This window comes from Sinohyriopsis cumingii, chromosome 10 (assembly GCF_028554795.1).
Source record: "Sinohyriopsis cumingii isolate HCF-2022 chromosome 10, ASM2855479v2, whole genome shotgun sequence".
Lineage (NCBI taxonomy): Eukaryota > Metazoa > Mollusca > Bivalvia > Unionida > Unionidae > Sinohyriopsis > Sinohyriopsis cumingii.
In genome coordinates, this window is record NC_142970.1 from 99585434 (window position 1) to 99605150 (window position 19717).

General features: G+C 37.6%; 1 protein-coding gene across 1 annotated transcript in view; it reads left to right on the forward strand.

Annotated features, from left to right (window-relative positions):
• LOC149790718 (uncharacterized) overlaps nucleotides 1-19717 on the forward strand; it is a 395180-nt gene that overhangs the window by 163693 nt on the left and 211770 nt on the right. The window lies entirely within an intron of this gene.

A 19717-nucleotide genomic window follows, 5' to 3' on the forward strand; every position in this document is an offset into this window, starting at 1 on the left:
AATGACCATGTCATTAAATAACATTAAAAAGAAAACATCTCTTCAATACAATATTCTCTTATAGTTTGCTGGTTAAAAATGCTTCCCGTGATTTGAAAACAGTCATAAAACAAAGATGTAAGCTGAGGTTGGGGGGCAAGGGTGGGGTGGAGGTTGTGTTGGAGCTCAAAATTGTATCACAGTTGTTTCCGTGATCGCTGGATGTTTATCCTATACTTTTTGTTGTCTCTTTTTTTTACTCCGTGTGTAATTGCTATTCGTATATAACGTCTAATACGTTGTATGATTGAGATTTGTGCTTGCAGTAGCTCTATAATTAGAGCCATATTATTCCAAAAGTTATAAAATAATATTTACATGATATATGTTAGCTTGCAACTGGTCTGTGTCTAAGTTCAGTTTTAAATTAAATTATTGTTGCTTGCGAATGAACCAGCTCTTGTGTACCAACTGCTCTTGATGTCAAGCGGCGCGTGCAGTTTAAATACTTGTCCTTGCAACAGCCATCATACTCCATACAGATCTCTTTGGACGAGCATAATCATGGCGGAAAGACATCTTTAAAGTGGATATGTTCGGTAGAAATCATATTTAGACTTATTTTCAAAAAGATCAATTTGGCACATATTCCAATTTGTAAGAAGATACTTTGGCACAAATTGCATTTACATATAGATGTAGATAGTTGACCCAAAAAGCAATTAAATCAGATCATGCAATGCAACATGGCTACCTAATTTTTTTTGTTTTGTGTTGTAAAATGTCAGGCCAAAATGTGAAGGCCTATGAAACGTACCCTCTAAGCACATACCTTTGACAAATTTGGAGGTGTTTCTGTTAAAAATAGGTATACTGTTATACACATTTTCTATGTGCAGGTCTTGTGATATAATTACTTGCACACACTAAACGCTTTCTTTGCTCTGAATAAAAAAAACCACAACATTAATACTTAATTATGTGACAGTCAGCGCTAACACAAATCGACTATAACACAATGTCAAAGCCAGGAGCTTTGCAGGTTTTCAAATGATATATGAGAAACCAACCCGTGTCAGCATAATGCTTGCACTAATGAGAGATAGGACTATTGTCATGCTGAGTAGACACAATGTTATTCTTAAACGCCATAAGAAAAGCAACATGTTTTTCATACAAAATCTGAACGTATCGCTGTTTTAATTTTATTTTGTGTCGCCTTTTATATTTCCAAACGTATGTCTATTTATTTTGTAGTTCAGAATGCATTTGATTTCAGATTCACTTTGTGATGCTTTTCGACTGTTTACTCCTTACGCGGCTATTATCATTCTCCTTCTTCCCACTGAATAAAAATTTAGTCTTTTTCCATTTTAATTTACATACTGCTACCATTTTATTTGGATATTTATTTTTGAGTCACATCTCGAAATAATGTTAGATAATTAGTCAGTAATTGATTTTCGATAAATCCTATTCCATGGATATGTTTCAAAATGATATTTGTTTCATTTTATTTAACATTTGTGTTAATTTTATCTGTCTATCCATTATTATTATCAATAAAACTCGAATCAGCTGTTAGTTTTAACGAACTCGAAAGTATGTTGGCTAATTATAAACAAGAACGGTCCAATTTTGTGTCCACCTAACCAGAGACCGCCAAGATCTATTCAAAAGCGCACGAATCCTTCGGGATATACATGTATGTGTCATAAATAGTTCCTAACTGAGTAAATAAGTCTTGGTCATCTTGAAGCTCTAGTCACTTTCATTGACATACTATCTTCTAAGTGTTACAGTTTAAATCAAATAGCAACATGGTTCGTTAATAGAAGAATATATATTTGTCACATGATGCAGTACATACATTGCATTTTATTTATCACTGAACGTTGTTTATCTCTTTTCCACTAATTGTAACCGTTCTACACGGACGCTTGTGGCGATCTATCAGTTTATTATTAATGAATAAGAACAAAACATATAAAGGATATTATAAATAAAGTTAAAAGTGTGAAAAGCTAAATTGAAATAATGCTTCGCTCGGAAATTAAATTGTGTCGTATATGCAACTAAAACGCTATTTGATTATCCTGTCCTTTTCATCAACTATTGCGTACGTACATCACGAAGGTACACAGACAGTCCTATCACTTCCTTAGTAATGGCTAATGGTTGTAAAGAGCATCTTATGTACTGTAGTTTTACCCTAGCAATATGCGCATATGGTAATCCGTTTTACACGTATTTTATTGCACGAAAACCTTTCAAGGAAGGCCCCAAGAAAGCTGAGTCTTAATTTGTGTACAGTATATTGTTGCATGATTTACTCAGGCAAATCGTATAGACCGACTTTTGAGCAGATCATGGTTCTCTTGTTTCTACCAATTTTTGCACCTGAACAGCAGAATGCGCCAGTTTCTAGGGAGTAGTCTGGCATCGAGCCTCAGAAGCAGGTATGGGATATTATTAATCGTTCGACATATTCAAATTACGTCAGTATTTGCCGTGATGAATACGATTTTCGGTTGTCTCCTTCTGTTTCGGTTACATACGTACATTAAGGAGATTTATAGGTAATACGCAAGAAAACGCTTCCAATGGCGATCATACTATATTTGTTTTTGCTTTAAAGCACCTTGTCTTGATTTTCATTCCACCTTTATAGCAATCTTTATAAATATAAGGGGACAAATTTATGCATATATATTCCCATGAGGACTCCTAACTGTACAAACCTATGTCTCCTTATTTGATTTTGATTCATAGAAACATCTTTCTGCCAGAGTATGCACGTTTAACGTTGTCATTTTCACTTTCATCGTTGTCGACATCGTTATGGTTGCCATCATTATCGTAATCGTGTTCGTTAGTACTTAAAATAGACATTTGGAACAAAGTCTTTAACTTGGCATTCGGAGTACTAATGGCAGGAGACCGAATTTTTCAGACTTAAAGAGTACACCTTTAAAATGATATGAAAGGGAGTTTGTACATGACTAAACCGTGTCAATAATATAATCGCTGATGGAAGCTCTTTTCCAAAATGAATAAACTCGCAAATATGTCTTTAATTCAGACCTCTGTGTTGCAGTTAAGTTGAATTCCTTCTTTGTTATGTTCCTTGTGCCCTAGTTGCTTTAATCTATTAATACCATGGTGGATTGCATAATAAGCATACACAACAGGCGCTATATCATTCATCCGGAGGAAATGACCTTTTTTGATGTATCCTTGTTGCTGCTAGCGTCAGGATTTGAAACAAAATTGAATGCTGTATTTGGATTGCTTGATTGATTGGATAGCGTGTGCTATGGTAGATTACATGGCACTACTACCGGTAAATGTATTCTGTTGACTGACGTGTTGTGGCACTCCTAAATGTGAGGAGGAAACGGAGGAGAAAAAGGAAGACTGGCAAAATAATTAAAAGTACTACCCTTGTCCTTAGAATCAGTACCATTACTAATCGTGTTGTAATAAAATAGTGTTCATGTTATGTTGCGCTGTGTAAATGCAACAGGCTCATTGTTCATGTTAAGTTGTGCTGTGTAAATGCAACATGCTCATTGTTCATGTTAAGTTGCGCTGTGTAAATGCAACATGCTCATTGTTCATGTTAAGTTGTGCTGTGCAAATGCAACATGCTCATTGTTCATGTTAAGTTGTGCTGTGTAATTGCAACAGGCTCATTGTTCATGTTAAGTTGTGCTGTGTAAATGCAACAGGCTCATTGTTCATGTTAAGTTGTGCTGTGTAATTGCAACATGCTCATTGTTCATGTTAAGTTGTGCTGTGTAAATGCAACATGCTCATTGTTCATGTTAAGTTGCGCTGTGTAAATGCAACATGCTCATTGTTCATGTTAAGTTGTGCTGTGTAATTGCAACAGGCTCATTGTTCATGTTAAGTTGTGCTGTGTAATTGCAACAGGCTCATTGTTCATGTTAAGTTGTGCTGTGTAATTGCAACAGGTTCATTGTTAATTCTGCCTTGCGTTGAACGTTGTGCTGCTGGCGCGTGAATTTAAGTCAAAGATCTTTTTCTAAAAAGTTCACAAGAAACACAATCAAAATCTTCATGAGGATCACATAACAAGATATTTGTAACCATTTGCAGGGAAAAAGCAAAAGTCAAAATGTTTCTACCATAATGTTATTTTATTCTGATATCTGAATCCGCAGAATCAGCCATTCCTCGCAATAAATCGTATACATCCGCCCCCATTATCGATGACGTTCCTAAAGTAATGTGTCTAGAACTTGGCCAAATGATATTCACTTAAAGCATAAAAAAACATTGACATCGAATATGAAATGATTGTACAAACTACAACATCCGGGTAATATCATCAGCATGCTCTACCATCTATATTTATATCTAACACTCAGCTCAAGTACTATCATAAAAAGGGATTTTGAAGTCTCCGTTTTGTGTCGATCTTATGTACAATTATAATAAAATCATCTTCTATATACTTATATGCGAGTCATTAAACTGGGCAGACATCTATATCTTGCTATAAATATCTTTAATCTTTGCCTTTCATCTGGTACTCAATTTGGTGTAAATGGAGGGGTTTTGATAATGTTACGATTTAGACCTTGATACTCAGTGATAATAATAATAATAATAAGAATAATAATGATGTTGACGATGACGATGATAATGATGAGGAGGATGATGATGATGATGATGATGATGTTGAATATGATAACATGATTCTTGCTTTTTCATTGGCACACACAACATCATGTAATTTGCGATAATCAATCATACTGTACTGGAATGGCGTAATTGACGTACGTGATACACGTTTGTTGTTTATTGCTGCTGAAATCGCATTTTACTCTTTTGGAACTAGTTATATTTCCGAATTTGCACCATATAATAAAATAAAGTAATTATTAACCTTTGGTTGGGTCAATATGATGTTTTATGAACCAGCTAATCTATCGTATTATTCTGCGCCTCAATCTGGTCAATAGGAAGTTTGTTACTTTTTTCATAACAATGAATCCTAATAAAGGTTGGTACTTGATCAACATTACTATTAGTGCTGATATTAGTACTACTACTAACACTAATACTGCTATGACTACTGTTATTATTACTACTACTAATGATATTACTAATACTACTACTAATGATGATGATGATAATGATGTCGACGAAATAATCACAAACGACAAAAACGATAGAAAGAATCAGAGGTTGAAGGTATTGCAGAAGTATCTATTTTTGATCCAATCGTATCCACCTCTACTCCCAACTCTCTTTTATTTGCCATAAGTCAATTCATGGAAAGGATAACGTCATATTGGGGCTGTGCGTTCTTGTACGCAGACAATTACGCAACACCGAGCGGCACCATCTCGAACTGGTTACCGGATCATTTTTACCGCTGAATTTACAGCCATATTAAAAGTTCTGAACTAGTTTGAAATTTAAAAGAAGTCAAATTCTGTCGTCCTTTGGGGTTCCTTTTCCACATTTGAACTTTTGCTACATCTGAAAGTTGGTATTCCATTAATATACCAAGTCTTACAGAACCACGATTTTCTTCTACAATCTGGACTATACTGTTGAGTGCCTAGTCCCATTGACATTAAGGTAATGCAAGGCAGATCAAGCAGCAAAAGTGGCTCTCAGTCACCCGTTATCAAATGGTAGATTCCGTATTCTGACCTCATACTTTATTAAACAGTATGCTGTTCAGATTGATTCACAATATTGAATGAAATCTCCACATAACATACTTTCTTACATCAAATCCGTCATTGGAGAGTGTCATCCTTCATACACAACAAATCTCCGGATGCGATGGTATTTTGTCGAACGCTTATAGGACGCACACATGACTCATCCATCCATCTATAAATCCATCCATCCGTCCATCCATCCATCCATCGATCGAGCCATCTATCCATCCATCCGTCCATGCATCTATCTATCCATTAAATGCATACATACATATATACCGAACCCTCTTTCGGCTGCATCCTCAGTGAGAAACCTTCAGTATGGCAAATTCAATTTGTGTAATATTTCGAATCGACTGTAAATAGCACCCCCCCCCCCGTGCTTCATATCTGCTTGGTTTTGATAATTAACATTTACAATCTGAATGTGGTCAAGGAGTCTTAAACCAACTACTACTTTGGAATTATTCAAATTTCAGCTACTATGGAATAACAACTGCAAGGGAGTCATTAATAAACAGCTATCTTAACCTCAGATTCTACAATTAAAGTTGTAACATGCTTACCTATGTACCCATTCACCAAAAGCAGGTAGCTAAACTATGATCCATCAATCAGGTATCCACTATGATACAACAATCATATATCTGTCATAATTCATCAATCATGTATCTACTATGATCCATCAATCAGGTATTAATAATGATCCATAAATCAGGTATTTGCTATGATTCATCAATCAGGTATATAGGATAATCCATCAATTATGTATCTACCATAATCCATCAATCATGTATCTACTATGATCCATCAATCAGGTATTTACTATAATCTCTCATTAATGTATCTACCATTATCCATTAATCAGGTATTTACTATGATCCATTAATTTGGTGTTTAAAATGATCTGTCAATCATGTATACGATACTCCATCAATCAGGTATCTACTATGATCCATCAATCAGGTATCTACTATGATCCATCAATCAGGTATTTGCTATAATCTCTCATTGATGTATCTACCATTATCCATCAATTAGGTATTTACTATGATCCATTAATCTGGTATTTACTATGATCCATCAATCAGGTATCTACGATTGTCCATCAATCAGGTATCTACTATGATCCATCAATCAGGTATCTAATGTAATCCATCAATCAGGTATCTACTATAATCAATGCATTAGGTATTTACTATGATCCATTTATCAGGTATCTAATATGGTCCAACAATCAGGTATCTACTAAAATCCATCAATCAAATATCTATTATGATCCATCAATCAAGCATCTACTATAGTCCATCAATTGTGTATTTACTATGATCAATCAGTCAGGTATTCACTATGATACATCAATCACTTATCTACCAGGATTCATCAATCAGGTATCTACTATGGTCCATCAATCAGGTATACACTATAATCCATCAATCAGGTATCTACTATGATCCATCAATCAGGTATCTAATATAATCCATCAATTAGGTATTTACTACGTTCCATCAATCAGGTAATTACCATTGTCCATCAATCAGGTATCTACTATAATCCATTAATTAGGTATTTAATATGATCCATCAATCAGGTATCTACTATGGTCCATCAATCAGGTATACACAATAATCCATCAATCAGGTATATACTATAATCCATTAGTCAGGTATCTACTATGATCCATCAATCAGGTATTTACTACGTTCCATCAGTCAGGTATCTACCATGGTCCATCAATTAGGTATTTACAATGATCCATCAATCAGGTATCTATTATGATCGATTAATCAGGTATACATTATATTCCATCAATCAGGTATCTACTATAATCCATCAATCAGGTATACTCTATAATCCATCAATCAGGTATCTACTATAATCCATTAGTCAGGTATCTACTATGATCCATCAATCAGGTATCTAATATGATCCATCAATCAGGCATCAATAATGATCCCTTAATCAGTTATATACCATGATTGATCAATCAGGTATCTAATGTAATCCATAAATCAGGTATCTTCTATATCGACCGCGATCCATCAATCATTTATCTACGATAATCACTCAATCAGGTATATACTGTCATCCATCAATCAGGTATCTACTATCATCCATCAATCCGGTATCTACGATAATCCATCAATCATGTATCTACTATGGTCCATCAATTAGGTATCTACTATGATCCATCAATCAAGTATCTACGCTAATCACTAAATCAGGTATCTACTATCATCCATCAATCAGGTATCTACTATAATCCATCAATGTGGTATCTACGAAAATCCAACAATCAGGTATATATTATGGTCCATCAATCAAGTATCTACTATGGTCCATCAAGCAGGTATTTACTTTTATCCATCTATCAGGTATCTCTTTGATCCATCAATCAGTTATATACTATGATTGATCAATCATGTATCAACTATAATCCGTCAATCAGGTATCTACTATAATCCATCAGTCAGGTATCTACTATGGCCCTTCAATCAGGTATCTACTATAATCCATCAATCAGGTATCTACTATGATCCATTAGTCAGGTATCTACGATAAACAATCAATCAGGTATATACTATGGTCCATCAATCAGGTATTTACTATAATCTATCAATGAGATATACACGATAATCCATCAATCAGGTATCTACTATAATCCATTAATTATTTTTGTACTATGGTCCATCAATCAGGTATATATTATGATCTATCAAACAGTTATCTATTATGATTGATCAATCAGGTATCAACCATGATCCCTTAATCAGTTATATACCATGATCCATCAATCAGGTATATACTATTCACCCTTAATCAATTATCTACCATGATTAATCAATCATGTATTTACTGTAATCCATCAATGTGGTATCAACGAAAATCTATCAATCAGGTATCTTCTATGGTCCATCAATCAGGTATATACTATGGTCCATCAATCAGGTATCTACTACGATCCATCAATCAGGTATCTACTATGATCCTTCAGTCATATATCTAATATGATTCATCAATCAGGTATATATGATAATCCTTCAATCAGGTATCTACTATGGTCCATCAATCATGAATCTACTATAATCCATCTATCAGGTATCTACTATGATCCATCAATCAGGTATCTACTATAATCCATCAATTAGGTATTGATCAATCAATTAGGTATCTACTATGGTCCATCAATCAGGTATCTACTATAATCCATCAATCAGGTATCTATTATGATCCGTCAATCAGGTATCTACTATAATCCATCAATCAGTTATCTACTATAATACATCCATCAGGTATCTAATATGGTCCATCAATGATGTATCTACTATGACCTATCAATCAGCATAACTTCACAGCCAAATGTTGGACCTATACACCTAATATATACACTATCCACATGACGATATTAACCATGTATACTAACTTGCAGCATGGAATCAATGCAGGCATGCAAATTGACACAGTCATGCAGTCACGTCGACGGCGGAGTAAATAGGTGGATAAATATAGGCTCAGATTTCAAATGATGACCTTGTCAACACTTCGTCTATAAAAAACAAATCAAAGGAATGAGTACTCCGGTGCATTGTATAGTCAGGCAATTAAGTCAAGCTGTGATAGGGTCCCACATTTTTTAAAATAAATAAATAAATCAATAAATCAATCAATCAATCAATCAAATGTACGGACAATAACGCAAACACAAAATAGAAAGACGATTGACCAACTCAATGATATACGTTTATGCACAAATATTTGATCTGCATACATACATACATACATGCATACATACATACATACATACATACATACATACATACATACATACATACATACATACATACATACATACATATGTACCGTTTTATGTGCATCAACATATGGTGTATAATCGTGTAATCTCATGCAACTGATGACAACATATGTTTTATAACTTTCTGGTAATTGGAAATCGGGTGATGAAATGTCAAATAGTTGGCTAATGAACAACTTTACAGTGTGTATTGGAATGCTCACTGACAGTGATTCATGCACGTTATTTCAAGACCAAAATCCCATAAAACGCATTATCTTATGATTCTCCCTTTATTATCCCGAAAGTTGAAATCCGCCTTCCTCAGCATGTAAAGTGGTGGGCATATTTTATCAGATCAAGACGTGGGAATCTGTTTTTTTTATTGTAAATTGATTTCCTTTGGCGGAAATGGCGCCATGTTCATCGTGAAAACGAGACAATAACACCCCTTCATTAACGAAATGCGTAATCAGCCCCGTAATTATGAATATAGGCAAACTCTTTTGTTGCTATCTGAATACTTACGTACACCATGCTATTGCATCTTCTCTGCGATGTTAAACAAATTCGGAATTCTGAATGGTATGCAGGGGCGAACCTAACGTCTGAATATGAAACAGGAAGACGTTCGATGCCACCTAAGACTATGTCCCAGCCTGGATATGAAACAAAATGATGTCGATGCCATCTTAGGCTAAGTACCAGTCTAAGTCAAAAACAGATAGACGTTATATGCCTTTTCTATGACTTTTTTCCAGTCTGAATATTTAAAACAAAGACGTTCGTTGCCACCTAAGATTTTACCCCAGTCAGAATATGAAACACAAAGACGTTCAGTACCAATCAAGGTTTTGTGCCAGTCAGGATATGAAGCAAAAAGACGTTCGATGCAAATTAAGGCTTTGTCCCAGTCTGGATATAAAACAAAAAGACGCTATATGCCACTTAAGGCTATATCCCAGTCTGGATATGAAACAAAAGATGTTCGATACAAATTAAGCCTTTGTCCCAGCCTGGATATGAAACAAAAAGACGTTCGATGCCACATGAGGCTTTTTCCCAGTCTTGATATGAAACAAAAAAGACGTTCAATGCCACCTGAGGCTTTGTCCCAGTCTGGATATGAAACAAAAAAGACATTCGATGCAACTTAAGACTTTGTCCTAGTCTGAATATAAAATAGAAAGACAGTTTATGGAACCTATCCGAAAATGCTAGTTTGAAAAGGGTATTATAGAACTTTACCAATCAAACTATGTCTCCACACATGTTGATGACGGTTACTGTGTTAATGGAAACTCCTGTAAAACAATATGCAAATGTCCAGCTCACACTTGTATTTCAGTTATCAATTTTGGACCGGTTTATTCATGTTTTGGGGGTTTATTTTGCACCGAAGTATATAATCTGCAAAACATTACATCAATGATCAAAATTATTACATTTGTTTTATGAGGCAAAAAAGCCTTGTGTTATCAACTGTCTACTCAGTGGGTCTTTTTCGCCCTTTTTCCTGGATATAGTAATCTTAGCATTTGTCCTATTTCTTGACATTCCGTATCAGAAACAGAGTTGCTATAGCTCGGGCTATATGCATCCATTACACTTTCTTCTTGTTAACGCTGGTGTCAATCACGTTCTCCATCTTTGAAAACGAACGTGGAACTTATGCTGGAAAGTATCATGGGTGTAGTCTATTTAAAACATTATGTTTTAAAGAATGTATCGAAGTATAGAAAGGAATGTCAATTATTCAAGTTACATGCCATCAGTATGAAATAGAGAATTGTGCTTCATTCATTTTATGTATTATTATTATTGTTGTTATTATTATTATTATTATTATTATTGTTATTATTATTATTAATATTATTATTATTATTATTATTATTATTATTATTATTATTATTATTATTATTCAAAAGGATAAGAATCATTTATTAAGAAGTACTGCTTTTTAAAAGATGCAAATATAGATGTAGGAAGATTTGCTACCAGCAGATAATATATCAATGACTTTGAGGAAGTAAATTTTTCAAGTTTAGAGTATTCGTTATGAATGTATAAGGCCACCATGCAACATAAAAACAACAGAGTTTTCAGTTCTTATTAAATGGCTATTCGATATAATGGAGATGTTTACAACTAGTTGGCATTTCAGTTGGTAAAATTTATATGAGAGGACTCACAGTTCATTCGAGAAATTGATTTATTTCAAAATGATAAAAACTGATCTCAACTGATTTCACACACATACTACAAAATATCTAAGCGATAGTGCATATAGATCAACCTATATTTCGAGCTGAAACTTCACGTCCACTAGAGCGTTTCAAGAAACGCTGAAATCTAAATATTCTGTATTGTATTCCATCCATATCATCTGAAAGAAAAAACCCAATGTTTTATTTGGAAAGGCCTACAGTTTTTTCGGCGTGTTCGGATTCTTAGTTTTATTTGGAATGGCCTACAGTTTTCTCGGCGTGTTCGGATTCCTAAGCCATCAGTATTACTTTCGATAGCATTTGTCATAGGCTGTTATGATAGTTTATGCAAGTTTAAAACAAAGCAAACAAAAACCATTGTTGTGGTTTATCCCTTAACGGCACAGCAATACAAGTTTGCTATTTAGGAACGATGCGATTGGAGTAAAGTACATTGCACAAGGGAACACATCGGCAGCCGACTGAAGATAATTATATCGTTCGATTCGAACCTGAAACCTTTTGGTCACGAGTACGGTACGATAACCACTGGGCCACATCGGCTCCTGCCTTCATTAATCGCCTTTTATGAATTCTGGGAGGGTTGATCTAGTCTGCTCTACATCCTTGATTCCGCAGGGGTGTACTTAAATAACTGAGTTAAGAATGATCTCTTGTAAAATGTTGTAGTATTTATCTATTATAAAATATATAATTTTACATAGCTAAGTATCCATTCAATTCAAAATCCCCCAAAAGTATGGGTCCATGTTCATTTTCTGGCGCCATGCTTAGTAGAAATATATCCCAAAGTCGCTGCATATACAAATATGAGGAAAGGTATATTGTTGCTAATTATTCCTAAAGCAATAACTGAATTAGTGTTTAAAATTTCATCAAATAAGACTCCGCCGAAAAAAATAAAAGGGTATTTCGGCGACTTAATGTTTTCCTGTATGCACGTCAAGTCGTAAACATTGCTTTGCAAAAGCCTAGTATGCATTTTGTTCATTTTATCATTTTCATTTAGACTTCTGTTTTTCTAGTGATCAATGTCGAAAAGAGTCTTTCTTTGCATTATTTAATAAGATACAGGCACCTCAACCATTCTGCGTCCAATCTCTCCCAGAGTTCATACAACTAGATAAAAGGCGTGTGTTATTTCGAATTGCCTAATAGGCGTTTATTTTACAAAATGCGGTCTAACTTATGTTAAAGTAACTCACAATAAAACTGTACCTTCTCGTTCGATATGAAACTTGAATGGGGGTGGGGGTGGTTGCAGGGCGATGATAATATTATTATTAGCTCATGAAACACTTTCAACTTGGAACGCTTAAATCCTATGATTAGCACAAGGTTAATGTTTTAACCGAATAAGATCTGAAATGAAAATCGTTTTGTTTTCTTGGGATTCAATTCACAATACTGTAAGTTCTTTTTAAATGCTCACTTGGTGTTCTAGGGAAATATATTATTTGATGAATTTGTACAAAACGTTTGAGTTTTCGCTCTTTTATGTTACTTAATTTAAGTCGCATTAACACTGGACGTTAATATTGCTTCAAAGTTAACAGTATACGTAAACAAATAGCCAGCGACGTTGAAACTAATGCAAATAAATAAAGCACACATTTCAATGCTAAATTACTTTCATCCGACTCAGACTTCATATTTCCTACTTGTCACATGTTTGATAAACAATAATTCTCGATTGTATTTACTATTCTTTGATGACAATTTGCTTGAAATTAAAATGTTTATTTTTCCTTCATCCCGAACAACATTCAGAGTTGATTTTCAGTCAGATTACTTAAGAATTTCTCTATTTCGGCTTTGAGACAAGCAGCTTTTTAAGCCAGCATAGCGTCTAATTTTCTTGCAAACATCCTTATATAAAATACATGCTTAGTAACAATATGAATAACGGGGGCCCGGAGTGGCCGAGTAGTCTAAAGCGCTCACGTTACAGATCAATGCCATGTCACCTCTGTCTTCGTGGGTTCGAATCTCAGGTCCGGCCAATGTGAGAAAGCTTGCCAGTGGATCTCCATGGGTCGGTGATTCTTCCTGGGGGTTTTCCGAGTTTTCCTCCACCATTGATACTGGCCGCCATATAAAGCCTATCTTGTGCTGAAAAATGGCGTTAAACCCTACAACAACAACTACAACAACTTAATTTAAGATAACGTATTCGCAAGCAAACGTATCATCGTTGATTTATATTCATGCTGCCAATAGCCTTTGTTCAAGCTCTTAGAGATAAGGCGTTTAAAATGCCCTAGGTTAGTGAAACGATTTTATTTTATTTTACTGCACAACGGGAACTCGAAACGATCACATTGGACGACTTGCAATAGGCAATTATGAAAATGCAGATTATCTGTTTTTGTTTGTGTTTACTTTTAAATAGATAGCTTGAAATGTACAGCCTCTACATAATGCAGGTGTAGCATTAGTAAGAAAGGTGATGTAAGCAAGGTGATTAACTATATAATTGATATATAATTTATAGCCTTCCACATTGTTCCCAAGGGACTGAAATAAGTGAACTGTCCATCTGTAAATATTGGTGTCTGCATTCCTACATGCCTGTAAAATGCAAGCAACTTACTGAGAACAATGAACTTAGAATATTGTGCATTTTATCTACTATAATCAAATTTCAAGGTTTTTGATTATATAATTTTAGAGACATAAGTGCATATATAAAAAAGCACCACGTGACAAGTATATCTGGTATACCTTATACATGAGAAAACGGAGGCACTAGAGACGTTTTGAGAGAGCCATAATGTTGAACATGCTTATCAAAGACGATGAGATAAGTTACTTGACTGCCCCCCAAAAAGGAATTGTAAATCTGACTTAATTTAAAAACTGAACCAGTTTAGCAAAAGCCTCAGTGAGTTTTATCTTCGTGTAATCTGATCACATGCATGTTGTGCCTCACAATAAAAACGAATTTCAAATTTGGCTTAATTTAAAATGCCGAAAAATTCGCGAAAACATCAGTGAGTTTTATCTTTATGTGATCTAATCATATGCATTTGTGTGGCTCACAATGTAATAGAATGTCAAATCGTCCTTAATCTAAAAAGAAAATAAAAAACACAGCACAAAACATATTTCAATTTGTTTGCAAAGAGGACAAGCTTTCAATTTATGCCTAGTCTCAAATTGTAATATAGACCTAAAGTTGGTGTTTTGTGTATCGATGTTCCTCCTCGAAACAAAGAGAAAATATAAAAATTGAATTGAACACAACATTCACACACCTTCTCGTGCATCAGGGATAGCTCTCAAGTTAATAATTGTGTATTAAGCCACTTCACAAATTTCACTTGATGTTTTCCGCAATAATCTTTTTAGGTGAATGTTTGCGAAAAAAATTGCTTTAGACCATGTTACTGTGGTAATTATTATCCTGTGTATATCATGGCGATTTCTTGGCATATCATTACATACAAAAAAGTTATTAATAATACAGTGTTGTCGATATTTGCAATAAACATGTCTGGTCGATACGACCAGACAGAAAATCCGGAGTGAAGCCCCTAAGGCGGCTGGGTGTCAACTACGACTTCCTTCTGGCAGCTCCTGCATCAGAACTGGTGCCAAATGGTCAGCATTCCTTTGGACCCCACCAGCAATGACAAGAGGGGGATCCTGAGGTCTGGGCAGCCCAGGATCTCCTTACTCCAAGCCCAGGCTTGCGTCCTGGAGAGGTCACTCCAGTCTTGCTACTGAGTGAGGAAACAACACAGAAGCTGGCAGTTTACGGGTTAAAAGTGCCACCCGACTGGCATAAGGAAGGTGCGCCACGAGTCAGCTTCGACGGTGGGAGGGATCATCGTATCCCACTGGCCGACTACCGCCCGCCTCAAGCCGGGCAGCTCTCGGTCAGTACGGTGTTGACCAGCCACCGTCTGCCTACTCCAGTGGGTGTCTGGAGCTCAGTGTGTTGCTCAGCATGACAAACAGACGAGAATTCCACACCAGACAAAAAACAAAAACAAACAAGAAACCAATAAAAAAGAAGACAGCTCTTCGATTCGCAAGCTGAAACGTTCGCACTATGTGCACAGGCATCTCTGACGACCTCAAGGAGGTGGACGACACCAGGAAGACGGCCATTATCGATAGACAACTCACCAGACTAAATATCAGCAAAGCAGCCCTACAGGAAACCAGGCTTGCTTCTTGCGGCTCCCTCAGATAGGAAAACTACACCTTCTTCTGGAAAGGTCGAGAACCTGAGGATCTCCGTCAGCATGGAGTGGGCCTTGCCATCAAAAACAACCTCCTGGCCTCGGCTGAGCCTCCCACAGGGGGCATTGAGCGTCTCTTGTCCATCCGCCTCAACATTGCTGCAGGTCCTGTCAACATCCTCAGTGTCTACGCCCACACCCTCACGTTTTCAGAAGACACAAAGGATAAGTTTTATGGGCAACTGGACGAACATATCAAATGATGCTCCAAAGACGAACCACTATTCCTCCTTGGCGACTTTAATGCCAAAGTATGTGCGGACCACGAGTCATGGCCTACCTGCCTCGGACATCATGGCACTGGAAAGACCAACGAAAACGGTCAGAGACTGCTGCAGCTGTGCACCTACTATGACCTGTGCGTCACAAACACCTTCTTCAAGTGTAAGCCACAATACAAAGTGTCATGGAAACACTCTAGGTCTCATCGCTGTCACCAGCTTGACTTGGTCATCATCAGGCGCTCTGCCCTTAACAGCGTCCTCTCCACCAAAGCCTACCACAGTCCAGACTGCCCTCATGAGCATCAGGGTGCGCCTATAGCCACACACACTACACCGCTCAAAACCAAAAGGACGCCCTCGCATAAACACTGCGCAGATGTCGGTCCCCTCCAAGGTGGAGGAGTATGCGTCCACCCTGGACCAGGCTCTCCAGGACCTGCCAGAGCACAATGCTACAGCTAAGTCGAACGCAATGAAGGGTGCCATCTTCAGAACAGCCATGTCCACATTTGGACTGGATCAACGCACATCTATCAAGGATGGAACCAGTAATCGAAGACAGAGGGAAAGCCTTCATATTTTACAAAACAATGCCCTAATGAACGGACACTTCTTGCTCTCAGACGTTCCCGAATCAACACCCAACACCCAACGCATCGCTAGACAGTGCGCGAATGAGTACAGGCAACAACTGTGTGAAGGGATCTACTAGCGCAGTGCCGAGTCCGGAAACATCCAAGGTATATACAGTGGCATCAAGAAGGCTGTAGGCCCTACAGTGAAAAGGGTTGCCGCCCCGCCCCCAAATCTCTGACGGGAGAGAAGATCACTGACCGCGAGCAATATATGGCCAGATGGGTGGAGCACTACTCAGAGCTATACTCCCGAGAAAAGTCAGTCACCGATGCGGCCCTTATCAGCATAAAGAAACGGCTCCCCATGGAGGAGCTCGACAAAATGCCCACCTTAGAGGGGCTCAGCAAAGCAATCGACTCTTTCCCAAACCATAAAGCACCAGGTAGTGACAGCATCCCGCCCGAAGCTATCAAACGTGGGAAACCAACATTGCTGTAGTCGCTGACTGAGCTACTTTGCCTCTGCTGAGAGGAAGGAGCAGTCCCCCAAGATATGCGCTACGCCACGATTGTGACCCTTTACCAAAACAAGAGCGATACAGCGACTGTAATACTTACAGAGAGATCTCGCTCCTGGGCATCGTTGGCAAAATGTATGCCCGTATCATACTCAACAGGCTACAGCTGCTGGCGGACCCTGTGCGGCTTCAGAGCAGGCAGGTCGACGACAGACATGATCTTCTCCCTCCGACAACTTCAAGAGAAGAGCAGAAAGCAAGGTCATCCACTCTACATGATGTTAATCGACCTTACCAAGGCCTTTGACCTAGTCAGCAGGAAGGGCCTTTTTGAACTAATCGGTAAGATTGGTTGCCCCCCAAAACTCCGCAGCATAATAATCTCTTTCAATGCCGATATGAAGAGAACAGTCCTGTATGATGGATCCTCCTCAACGTCCTTCCCAATCAACAGCGGTATGAAGTAGGGCTGCGTGCTGGTGCCAACTCTTGTCGGGATCTTCTTTTCCACTGACGGCGTATATCTACACACCAGGTCCAACGGGAGGCTGTTCAACCTGCACGACTGCGTTCGAAGACCAAAGTGAGGTCGGTACTCATCACGGAGATGATTTTTGTTGATGACGAGGTTCTTGTGACCCACACCGAGTACGCCCTCCAGAGACTGGGAGACCGTTTCGCTGATGCCTGCAAGCAGTTTGGGCTCACCATCAGCCTGGAAAAGACAAGTCAGCGTGCAAAATACCACCATTGCCCCTTCGATCAAAATTGACGTTGTCACTCTGGAAGCAGTCAACAACTTTACTTACCCGGGCTCAACCATCAGCAACACTCTCTCACTTGATGTGAAACTGGACAGATGGTTTGGATAGCCAAACACTATCATGGCACAACTAACAAAGAGGGAGCGGAAAAACAACGCTCTGAGGGAGCACACCAAGATCCAAGTATACCAGGCCTGCGTTCACAGTACCTTTCTATATGGAAGTGAGACCTGGAGCACCTACATAAGGCAAGAGCGCCAGCTCAACTCCTTGCATATACGGTGCCTAAAACGCATCTTAAAAGTAAGCTGGCAAGACCGCGTCCCATACAGCGAGATACTGCAAGTACCCACATCATGTGCTCCCTGCTGAGCAAACGCCACCTTCGATGGCTGGGACACATCCAACGCATGCCAAATGACATCCTATATGGACAGCTGGCCATTGGTACCAGAAGAGTCGGCCGACCCTCACTCCGTTTCAAGGATGTGTGCAAGAGGGACATTAAGGCATGCGACTTTTCACTCAACGGCTGAGAAGGGCTGGCCGAGGAACGAGGAACCTGGAGACTGACGATAAGCAAGGACATAACAGTCGCTGATGCGAGGAGATACCAGTTGGTGGCAGAGAAACGTGAGAGAAAGAAGAGCGCGGCAGCTACGCTAGTAACTCCGACTTCCCAGTATGTCTGCACCAACTGCAACAGGGACTGTCACTCACGTACAGGCCTGCAAAGCCACAGCAGACAATGCCAACACCCCAGAGACAGACGACACCCCAAGAGCGCTATTCGCATGGTCTCTCGAGACTGAGCCGCCAATGACGATATATATATATATATATATATATATATATATATATATATATATATATATATATATATATATATATATATATATATATATATATATATATATCTTTTAAAGTTGTATTGCAACTTTCGTTTAAAGGAAGATGTTTGTTGTACCTGGCATTCAGGTGCCTTTAGTTGTAAAATTGAAGAGCGTTCCGTCTTCTCCACATTCAGAAATTACGTTCTAGGGTCGGATTATGAGCTGGTAGGTTGGTAGACATGCATGCATGTTTTTTGGTCACGAAAGAGAAAGATGGTTATTCAATGGTGACTTGTCTGACAGCCTGACACTTTGTTCTTAGATCTGTATTTATAAACTTCCATGCACTGATACTTCAGTGGCAGTTAGAATTAATTTCCAGATAAAGAATAGTGTTTCGTCGGTTTACCATGCTGAGAAACTGATTAGAAAGCATTTAAGTTGCCCTTCCTTTCAGGCATACAATATCAGATTCAATTAGAAGTACCATTGAAGCGAGTAGGTAGAAATTTGTCTTTGTAATTTATCCAGCAATTATATGATTACATTCCTGTGCGTGGTTCAGTTAATTGCAATTACCTATTCTGCATAAAATTAGGTATCATTGATAATAAAAAGTAGAAGACCCTTCAAATACGCCCCAAAACAAAAGTAATTGAAATTCCGTAGATAAATTATACACAAAGACAACATCGTTGAGAATAATATAAAAATATATGATGTGTAGACGTGTACACTGTCGAAACGTCTCGGCATCGAATGGTTTTGTTGTATTGCAACTTAATTCATCTGTGTAAGTAATGCAAGAAAGAAAGAAAATATAAAATAAGGAAAATAAGTCCGATGAT